This window comes from Xenopus laevis, chromosome 9_10L (genome assembly GCF_017654675.1).
Source record: "Xenopus laevis strain J_2021 chromosome 9_10L, Xenopus_laevis_v10.1, whole genome shotgun sequence".
NCBI lineage: Eukaryota > Metazoa > Chordata > Amphibia > Anura > Pipidae > Xenopus > Xenopus laevis.
Genome location: NC_054387.1, coordinates 19731173 through 19740270, shown reverse-complemented (window position 1 = coordinate 19740270; position 9098 = coordinate 19731173). Strand labels below are relative to the sequence as shown.

At 42.4% G+C, this 9098-nt stretch overlaps 1 protein-coding gene across 5 annotated transcripts in view; it reads left to right on the top strand.

Moving 5' to 3' along the window:
- The window catches only part of LOC121397909 (leucine-rich repeat extensin-like protein 1), a 62272-nt gene that overhangs the window by 4281 nt on the left and 48893 nt on the right, over positions 1-9098 (top strand). The window contains exon 1 of one of the 5 annotated variants that reach the window (XM_041576096.1): positions 6843-7791. The exons of the other annotated variants lie outside the window; for them this stretch is intronic. The gene's annotated coding sequence lies outside the window, so the exon portion shown is untranslated. Of the gene's footprint in view, positions 1-6842; positions 7792-9098 lie in introns of those variants that run through there. 5 annotated transcript variants of the gene reach the window in all.

The window sequence follows — 9098 nt, the reverse complement described above, 5'->3', positions numbered from 1 at the left end:
CAGTGGCCCAGCACATGCTCCCTGTGCTTTGGGCAACTGTAGGGAAGACAGTGTTGGACTGGGATGCCAGAGGACCACCAGAAAGCCTTAGACCTTGGGCTCACCGAAAAACCTAAGACAGTGGACCGTTCCAAACTATTATTCCTCCTCTCCTCACTCAACCTCTTTATTTTCCTACTTTTTTATATATACTTACAATATTGTCCCATTATTAAGCATTTTCCCCCAAAAAGAAATAGGGAATGACCATGAAATAGGCCAAATGTTTAGAAACAAGAGGGCCCACTAACACCTGGACCCCCCGGGAGTTTTCCTGGTATCCCGGTGGGCCAGTTCGACACTGGCTGAGGCAGTTGTACATAAAAAAAAGTGTTCAGTGGGTATCATTTGTGAATCTGCCACTATGCCATTCTACTATTAATTCTGGGGGGTATTATACATGGAATTGACTCTGTGCCATTTTACTATGAATTCTGAGGGTATTATACATGGAATTGCCTCTTTTTCATTCCAATATGAATTCTGGGGGGTATTATACATGGAATTGCCTCTGTGCCATTCTAATATTAATTCTGGGGGGTATTATACATAGGATTGCCTCTGTGCCATTCTAATATGAATTCTGGGGGTATTATACATGGAATTGCCTCTGTGCCATTCTAATATGAATTCTGGGGGTATTATACATGGAATTGCCTCTGTGCCATTCTAATATTAATTCTGGGGGGTATTATACATAGAATTGCCTCTGTGCCATTCTAATATGAATTCTGGGGGGTATTATACATGGAATTGCCTCTGTGCCATTCTAATATGAATTCTGGGGGTATTATACATGGAATTGCCTCTGTGCCATTCTACTATGAATTCTGGGGCTATTATACATGGAATTGCCTCTTTGCCATTCTAATGTGAATTCTGGGGGTATTATACATGGAATTGCCTCTGTGCCATTCTACTATGAATTCTGGGGCTATTATACATGGAATTGCCACTGTGCCATTCTAATATTAATTCTGGGGTATAATACATGGAATTGCCTCAGTGCCATTCTACTATGAATTCTGGGCTATTATACATGGAATTGCCACTGTGCCATTTTAATATGAATTCTGGGGGGTATTATACATATAATTGTCTCTGTGCCATTTTAACATGAATTCTGGGGGTTTTATACATAAAATTGCCTATGTGCCATGATTCTTCTATGAATTCTGGGGGTATTATACATGGAGTTGCCTCCGTGCCATTCTAATGTGAATTCTGGGGGTATTATACATGGAATTGTCTCTTTAACAAACAAGGGAAAGTTGTGCTCACCCCTATTTTTTAAAACCATTAGGCGGGGGTGCAATGAGGCTGTGACCACAAAATACATATAGAAAAATACAAGAGTCCTCTGCACTCAACCCATTATCAATATATTTAAGACAGAGACATTTTGTTCATACTGCTACTGAAAAATGCCTTACCCTTTAAACAAAACAGGGATTGTTTGTCCTTATATTGCAATATATATAAGCTGGCCAACTACGTCAAAGTCATCCCATATCGGGCCAGTCCTGTGCTCAATTTTATCTGATTCATTAAGAATTCTATTGCTTCATTATACATTTTACAAAGGGACTAAGTTTTACCTGCAACTTACTAGCTGCTTTCAAAGTAAAACTCCCAAACTTGGCTGCCCTTTTATTAGACACCAGTGGGATCACCTGACTATAGCTGGGAAGGGTGGGAGCTACAACATGGAGCTGGTCACTGCTCCGGTATAACTATAACAAACAAGGGAAAGTTGTGCTCACCACTATTTTTTAAAACCATTAGGCGGGGGGGCAATGAGGCTGTGACCACAAAATACATATAGACAAATACAAGAGTCCTCTGCACTCAACCCATTGTCAATATATTTAAGACAAGAGACATTTTGTGCATACTGCTACTGAAAAATGCCTTACCCTTTAGACAAAACAGCTCCCACCCTTCCCAGCTATAGTCAGGTGATTCCACTGGTGTCTAATAAAAGGGCAGCCAAGTATGGGAGTTTTACTTTGAAAGCAGCTAGTAAGTAAAAACTTCACTTTGTAAAATGAAGCAATAGAATTCTTAATGAATCAGATAAAATTGAGCGTAGGACTGGCCAGATATGGGATGACTTTGACGTAGTTGGCCAGCTTACATATATTGCAATATATGGACAAACAATCCTTGTTTTGTTTAAAGGGTAAGGCATTTTTCAGTAGCAGAATGCACAAAATGTCTCTTGTCTTAAATATATTGATAATGGGTTGAGTGCAGAGGACTCTTGTATTTGTGGAATTGTCTCTTTGCCATTCTACCATGAATTCTGGGGGTATTATACATGGAATTGCCTCTGTGCCATTCTAAAATGAATTATGGGGGTTATTATACATGGAATTGCCTCTGTGCCATTCTACTATGAATTCTGGGGTATTATACATGGAATTGCCTCTGTGCCATTCAACTATGAATTCTGGGGTATTATACATGGAATTGCCTCTGTGCCATTCTAATATGAATTCTGGGGGGTATTATACTTAGAATTGTCTCTGTGCCATTCTACCATGAATTCTGGTGGTATTATACATGAAATTGCCTTTGTGCCATTCCTCTATGAATTCTGGGGGTATTATACATGGAATTGCCTCTTTGCTATTCTACTATGAATTCTGGGGGGTATTATACATGGAATTGCCTCTTTGCAATTCTACCATGAATTCTGGGGTATTATACATGGAATTGCCTCTTTGCCATTCTACCATGAATTCTGGGGTATTATACATGGAATTGCCTTTGTGCCATTCTACCATGAATTCTGGGGTATTATACATGGAATTGCCTTGTTGCCATTCTACCATGACGATGATCATCAGGCCCTAATCTGGGATATTCAGCAGATGCCAAGATCCATTGAGGGTCCCATATTGGCATACACAGCAGAGAAAGAAATCAATGTGCAGTGGACAAGCACCCAGCTTGACTGGATTGCTGTTTATTACAAAGGGTCTGGAGATCCTGCATGTGTGACTCTATTTATTCCTTACTCTTTTAGCCCACTCCGCCTGCCCCTTTCCTACAGGATCTTCCGCTTCTCAAGGCCTACAGTTTTTATACATCCAGACTTTCCCATCTTTGGTCTAAGCCAGAAGATCCTCATTCTACTCCCAGAGCCTTTCACTACTAAACATTATTGTCCAGATAAACCAAGTCCTTCTGTCTGGTTTGACAGTATATGACACAACTCTGTTACATGGAGGAATTAGTGCTACTTAGTAAATCAGGCCCTGTTTTTTAACCTGCAACATTAAAAGGGATTCCTTTCCCTGGTCAGTCCCCTGTACTTAGCCTTGAGTGTATTTCAGTTGTGGATTATGTGGGTGGGATGGTAACTATTGTACTGTAAAATGACTTGTGCCTACTATCCACATATTTGTGTGTATTTGTAGTGCTAACATGTTATTTCTATTTATTGTCTGACGTTAAATGAGTATCAGGTTCCCTCCATTGATTAGCAGCAATGATTTCACATATTGCTTTTTTAGATATGGACTCTGTACTACTGGTTGCTCTTTGGATGCTTCTCTCCTGTGTCTCACTTGCAGCTTGTATTTTTGGCAAGACATATCCCTAATGAATGATAGACCCTATGAAAACCAGGAGAAAAGATTAAAGGGGAACTATTGCAAGTGGGAGAAAAGGGGGCCTGCATTTAGTAGTCTGATATGCAGATTTTCTCTTTATGCAGGGTCCATGGTCCCATTTTCTTATTGGTTGCTAAAAAGTAGCTAAAGGGCTGTATGGACATATACATTAGATGTTCCCCCACATTAGGGATCCCTCCATCTCTATTCCTACTGCAGCTTCCCAGATAAGTACTGCAGTATTTTTGCACTTGGCTTTCATTGAAGTACAGTAACAACTACAAATTGTATTGCATTAAAGATGTAGTGAGAAGCATGTTAGATGGGAACAGGGGCCTCTAGAGGAACAGAAATCGTCGCCTTCATTTTGGCTGAAAGAGCTTTGGTGACTTGTCAATCAACTAAGCAATCCGAGAAAGGGAGGCACCCAAGCTACAAAGAAGAGTGAGGGGTTTGGCAGAGAACTTAAAGGACCAGTAACATCAAAAAAAAATTTTCAAAAATTCGTTAGTACATAACGAAAAAATAACACCAACACAAATTAAAATTTAAAATAGCAAAGCCTTTATTAAGAAATAACCTTACAGAAACTCCACTTCCTGTCCTCTTCAGAAAAGGCGACCATCCTTCCTGCAGCGCTCGATTTGTCCTCCCTGGCTAGCTCCAATATTCTACTGACAGCGTGTGAAGTGAGGTGAAGAGAGTTGAAGCTGCGGATCAAGACCCTGTGGGACCGACACATGAAGACCTTTCTGCTGTGACACGACGGGGAACTTGTAGAGGAGACGCGTATAGAGCCAGTCGAAGTGTTTTTGTAGCGGCGGTGAACCTGCAGCCCCGTGTGACTGGGGAGGAGTCGGTACGAGATGTATCTCTTTATGCCCTTGAACTTGGTCTGCTTCGTGGGCTTGTCTATGTTACAGCGGAACGGGTAGGGATTCTCCTGCCACTCAGGCCCGTCCGGCCCCTGCACCAGACACAGCTTGTCCCCGTCATGCACGAACCCCGCCGCCTCCCCAGTACGAAAGCCTCCCTGCCGCTCTTCACGAAGGCCGAGAAGCGGTTGAGGTTGCGGCTGACCGTGGCTGAGCCTTTGCCCGGGGCTTGTGAGGAGGCGATGGAGGCGGAGGTGGAGTAAGGGCTGGGCGGCAGGTCGGAGCGGGTGGATAAGCGGAATCTGCTGCTGCCGGAGCCTTCGTAGTCATTGTAACCGCCCGAGTAACTGCCACACGTCGGACCAGCTGGTTCCTCGGCCGCAGTGGAGCTACTGTCGTCCCATTCGTCGTCCCATACTGGGATCAACTGTGTGCAACCGGGAGGGCATGGGGACAGAGATCCGGAATCAGGACTGCGTCTCTCAACCGGAACCTGAGTTTTTCCTGAAGTCGCTCTGCCAGGTTCTCTTCTCAGTCAGCCGGGTGACACCTCAGCGATCCGCTGCCTGTGGAGGGAGAACCGCTTGCTCCCAGGAAACTGTCTGCATCTTTGGCTGCCTGCACCAGTTGGTTTTCTTGCACTCGTACAGCAGAAAGGTCTTCATGTGTCGGCGCCACAGGGTCTTGATCCGCAGCTTCAACTCTCTTCACCTCACTTCACACGCTGTCAGTAGAATATTGGAGCTAGCCAGGGAGGACAAATCGAGCGCTGCAGGAAGGATGGTCGCCTTTTCGCCGTTTCTGAAGAGGACAGGAAGTGGAGTTTCTGTAAGTTATTTCTTAATAAAGGCTTTGCTATTTTAAATTTTAATTTGTGTTGGTGTTATTTTTTCGTTATGTACTAACGAATTTTTGAAAAAAAAAATTTGATGTTACTGGTCCTTTAAAAAAGACTCTTGCCTGAGAACTGGAAATCCAGCTCTGTTTAATCAGTGCCTGTGATAAAAATGACCAATCACAATTTTTTTTGTTACATTTCAAAACACCAATGCTAAACGCAGTTACAATAGGAACCAGATGAAGGCTCCCTAAGTGCTACATGATCCAGAAGGAGGTTAAAACCAAATGTCCAGAGCCATTTTTATTTCCAGTCGAGAGAGAATTAAATTCCTTCTTGGTTCCAATGGGGTTATGTAATAAAAGGCATTACGTTTGCCCAGGGCAGTAACCCATAGCAACCAATCAGCAGGTAGAGTTTACTGCTCCTGGGAAAACTTAGTGAATTTTTACATATGGGGGCAATCGGACCAGTCCCTGGATCAACCTGTACTGAGCTAATGTCAGTAACCTTACATTTTCTCACTTGCTAAAAAGTCATCCCACCCTTTCTCAAAGCTATCTGATAAATCTGCCATTACAACTGATTCTGGGAGAGAATTCCACAACTTCACAGCTCTCACAGTAACAAACCCTTCCCAAATGTTAAGATGGAATCTCCTTTCATCTAATCTCAGTGGGTCCCTTGTGTCTGCTGGAAGGATATACTGGTGAATAAAGCATCAGAGAGTTTATTGTATGGTCCCCCTAGTAAATTTATACATAGTTATCATGTAACTATGAACAACCCCAATTTGGCCACACCGGATACCATCCATTCTCTTCATCAGCTTAGTTCTAGTTCTACTGCAATAATATCCCTTTAGGAGCTCTAAAACTGTCACTAGGTGGCACAGTGTGGCCCCTGTCCCATTGTTCCTGTTACAAGACTCTGCATGATATATTTTATTGCTGCTATATTAATATTTGCTTTGTTACTATAAGCTGTTATAGATGGCCTGGGCAAGGAGTTCTTACTCCCAGCAACTCCCTAATCCTAAACTCTGCCTAATCTTGAGCCTAACCTTTCAGTTCCCCTCTGGGAAAAAAGGTCCTACTCTGGGAAAAAAGGACCCAGCCTAGCTGGCCAACTCAATCCCTGGGGTTTAGAAAAACCTCACCTACATATGCATACCTCCAAAATGTCCCATTTTTAGAGGGATAGTCCCTCTTTTGACAGCTCAACCTGCAGTCCCTCATTTGTACTGGAAAGACCCATTTTTCTCTGCACTGAACAGCCAGAAAAATAAACAAAGATTCTACCTTAATCGGCTTTTGGCAGAGAGCCCAGAACAACCACAGCAGAAGATAAGATACTTTTGTAACAATTTCTAGATAAGCAAATAAGCAATTGTAATATAAGATAACAGGTCCCTTGGGAAAAGTTAGACTCACAGCTTAAAGGGCAATTCACCTTCATTAGCAAAACTATAATAACTGTAAAAATTGAAAACTTTCGTAACCTGGCAAATTTTGTAAAATGAACATGGTAATTAGGGGCGTGGCCACAAAAACAGGCGTGGTCAAACACAATTTTGCCATGTTACATGCGCCAACTTTTTTGTCCCTCTTTTTATTTCCAAAATGTTGGGAGGTATGCATATGTCTAAGTATCGGCTATGAGCAAACCTAGAAAATAGCTGCTTCTATACCAGTATGTAGCTCATCTAGCTGGGGTATATCTTGCTTGTGAGCTTAACCCTGTCCCCTGACATCATGAATCAGAAATGAATATAGTGTATATGAGGAGCACTGCTGCCCTGCAGAACTGGGGTTGAAGGCTCAATTCCATCCAGAAAATGATCTGCAACCCCCTGTTCTAGACTTCTAACCTCAACCTGGGTAAACCAATCAGTTTATACCTATACCACTTTTATATTTCCCATTCCCTGTATTTGTAGGTTTTCTGCCATTGATGCTTTTAACTGTGCTTCTGATTGGGGCTCCTAGTGGGCGGGACTGTTACTGTTGGCAACCCCAGCTTTTCACTGTGAGCAGTGAGAGTTGGGAGATTGGGAGAGACAGATCAGCTAGTGATTTAGTTTTCAGGAGATTTTTCAGTGACCCAGGCAGCCATTTATTGGAGTAAGTTAAGGGTATATCATGTGGGGCAATCTTATTAATATTCCATTAACACAGCTATCTAAATTAATAGGTTTCCATCCACTGCTTGTTTTAACTGTCCCTCTGAGTTCTTAACCAATAATCTGCTTGGGGCTCCTAGTGGGCGGGACTGTTACTATTAGCAACCTCAGCATTTCACTTCCTGAGGATCAGACATCAGTGACAGTTTGGAGATTTGGAGAGACAGAGCAGCTAGTGATTTAGAGAGAGAGAGTTTGCAGGAGATTTTTCAGTGACCCAGGCAGCTATTTATTGGAGTAAGTTGGGGGTATATCATGGGGGAGCTTTTCTATGAGATATTAAAGGGGACAATGTTATTAATGTTATCAGGGGACTTTATTTACAAAGTGTAGGTACCAAGCACAGACATACAGACTAACAGCAACATCTGCCCATGGATAGAGATATGAGTTGGCATGTATATCACACAATACAGAGGTTGGCAGCTCATGTTTCAGCTTGTGGGAGCCAGAGATAGAATGAATGCCGGGGAGAAGTAGACAGTTTCATATTTGTGTGTGTGTGTGGGGGGGGGGATAAAAGTTCCAAAAGTATGTTGCAGATTCTCTTTATTCCATTAATTGAACACACTTATCTAAATGTATTAAGTTTCAATACACTGCTTCTTTTAACTGCGTTCTGATATATTTGGGGCTCCTAGTGAGTGGGACTGTTACTGTTGGCAACCCCAGCATTTCACTCCCTGAGTAACAGACAGCAGTGACAGTTGGGACAGTTGACTGTTGGAGAGACAGAGAGTAGCTACAAGTTTAGAGAGAGAGAATTTTCAGCTGACCCAGGCAGGAATTTATTGGAGTAAGTTAGGGGTATATCATGGGGGGCTTTTCTATTGGATATTAAAGGGGACAAAGTTATTAACATTCCATTAATTGAACAAAGCTATCTAAATTTATTAGGTTTCCATCCACTGCTTTTTTTAACTGTCCCTCTGAGTTCTTAACCAATAATATGCTTGGGGCTCCTAGTGGGCGGGACTGTTACTATTAGTAACCCCAGCATTTCACTCCCTGAGGATCAGACAGCAGTGACAGTTGGGAGATTTGGAGAGACAGAGGAGCTAGTGATTTAGAGAGAGAGTTTGCAGGAGATTTTTCAGTGACCCAGGCAACTATTTATTGGAGTAAGTTGGGGGTATATCATGGGGGGGCTTTTCTATGGGATATTAGGGGACAATTTTATTAATGTTATCAGGGGATACTTACAAAGTGTAGGTACCAAGCACAGACATACAGACTACATCTGCCCATGGATAGAGATATGAGTTGGCATGTATATCACACAATACAGAGGTTGGCAGCCTCATGTTTCAGCTTGATGGGAGCTAGGGTTGCCACCTGGCCAGTAAAAATGATGATCGATCTCAATGTTATTAATAGGGAAAAAAGATAAATATGTAGGAAGGCTCGTAATTTTTTCCAGAAAAGGTGGCAACCCTAATGGGAGCCAGAGATAGTATGAATGCCGGGGAAAAGTAGACAGTTTTACATTTGGGTGTGTGTGCGGGGGGATAAAAGTTCCAAAAGTATGTTGTAGATTCTCTTTA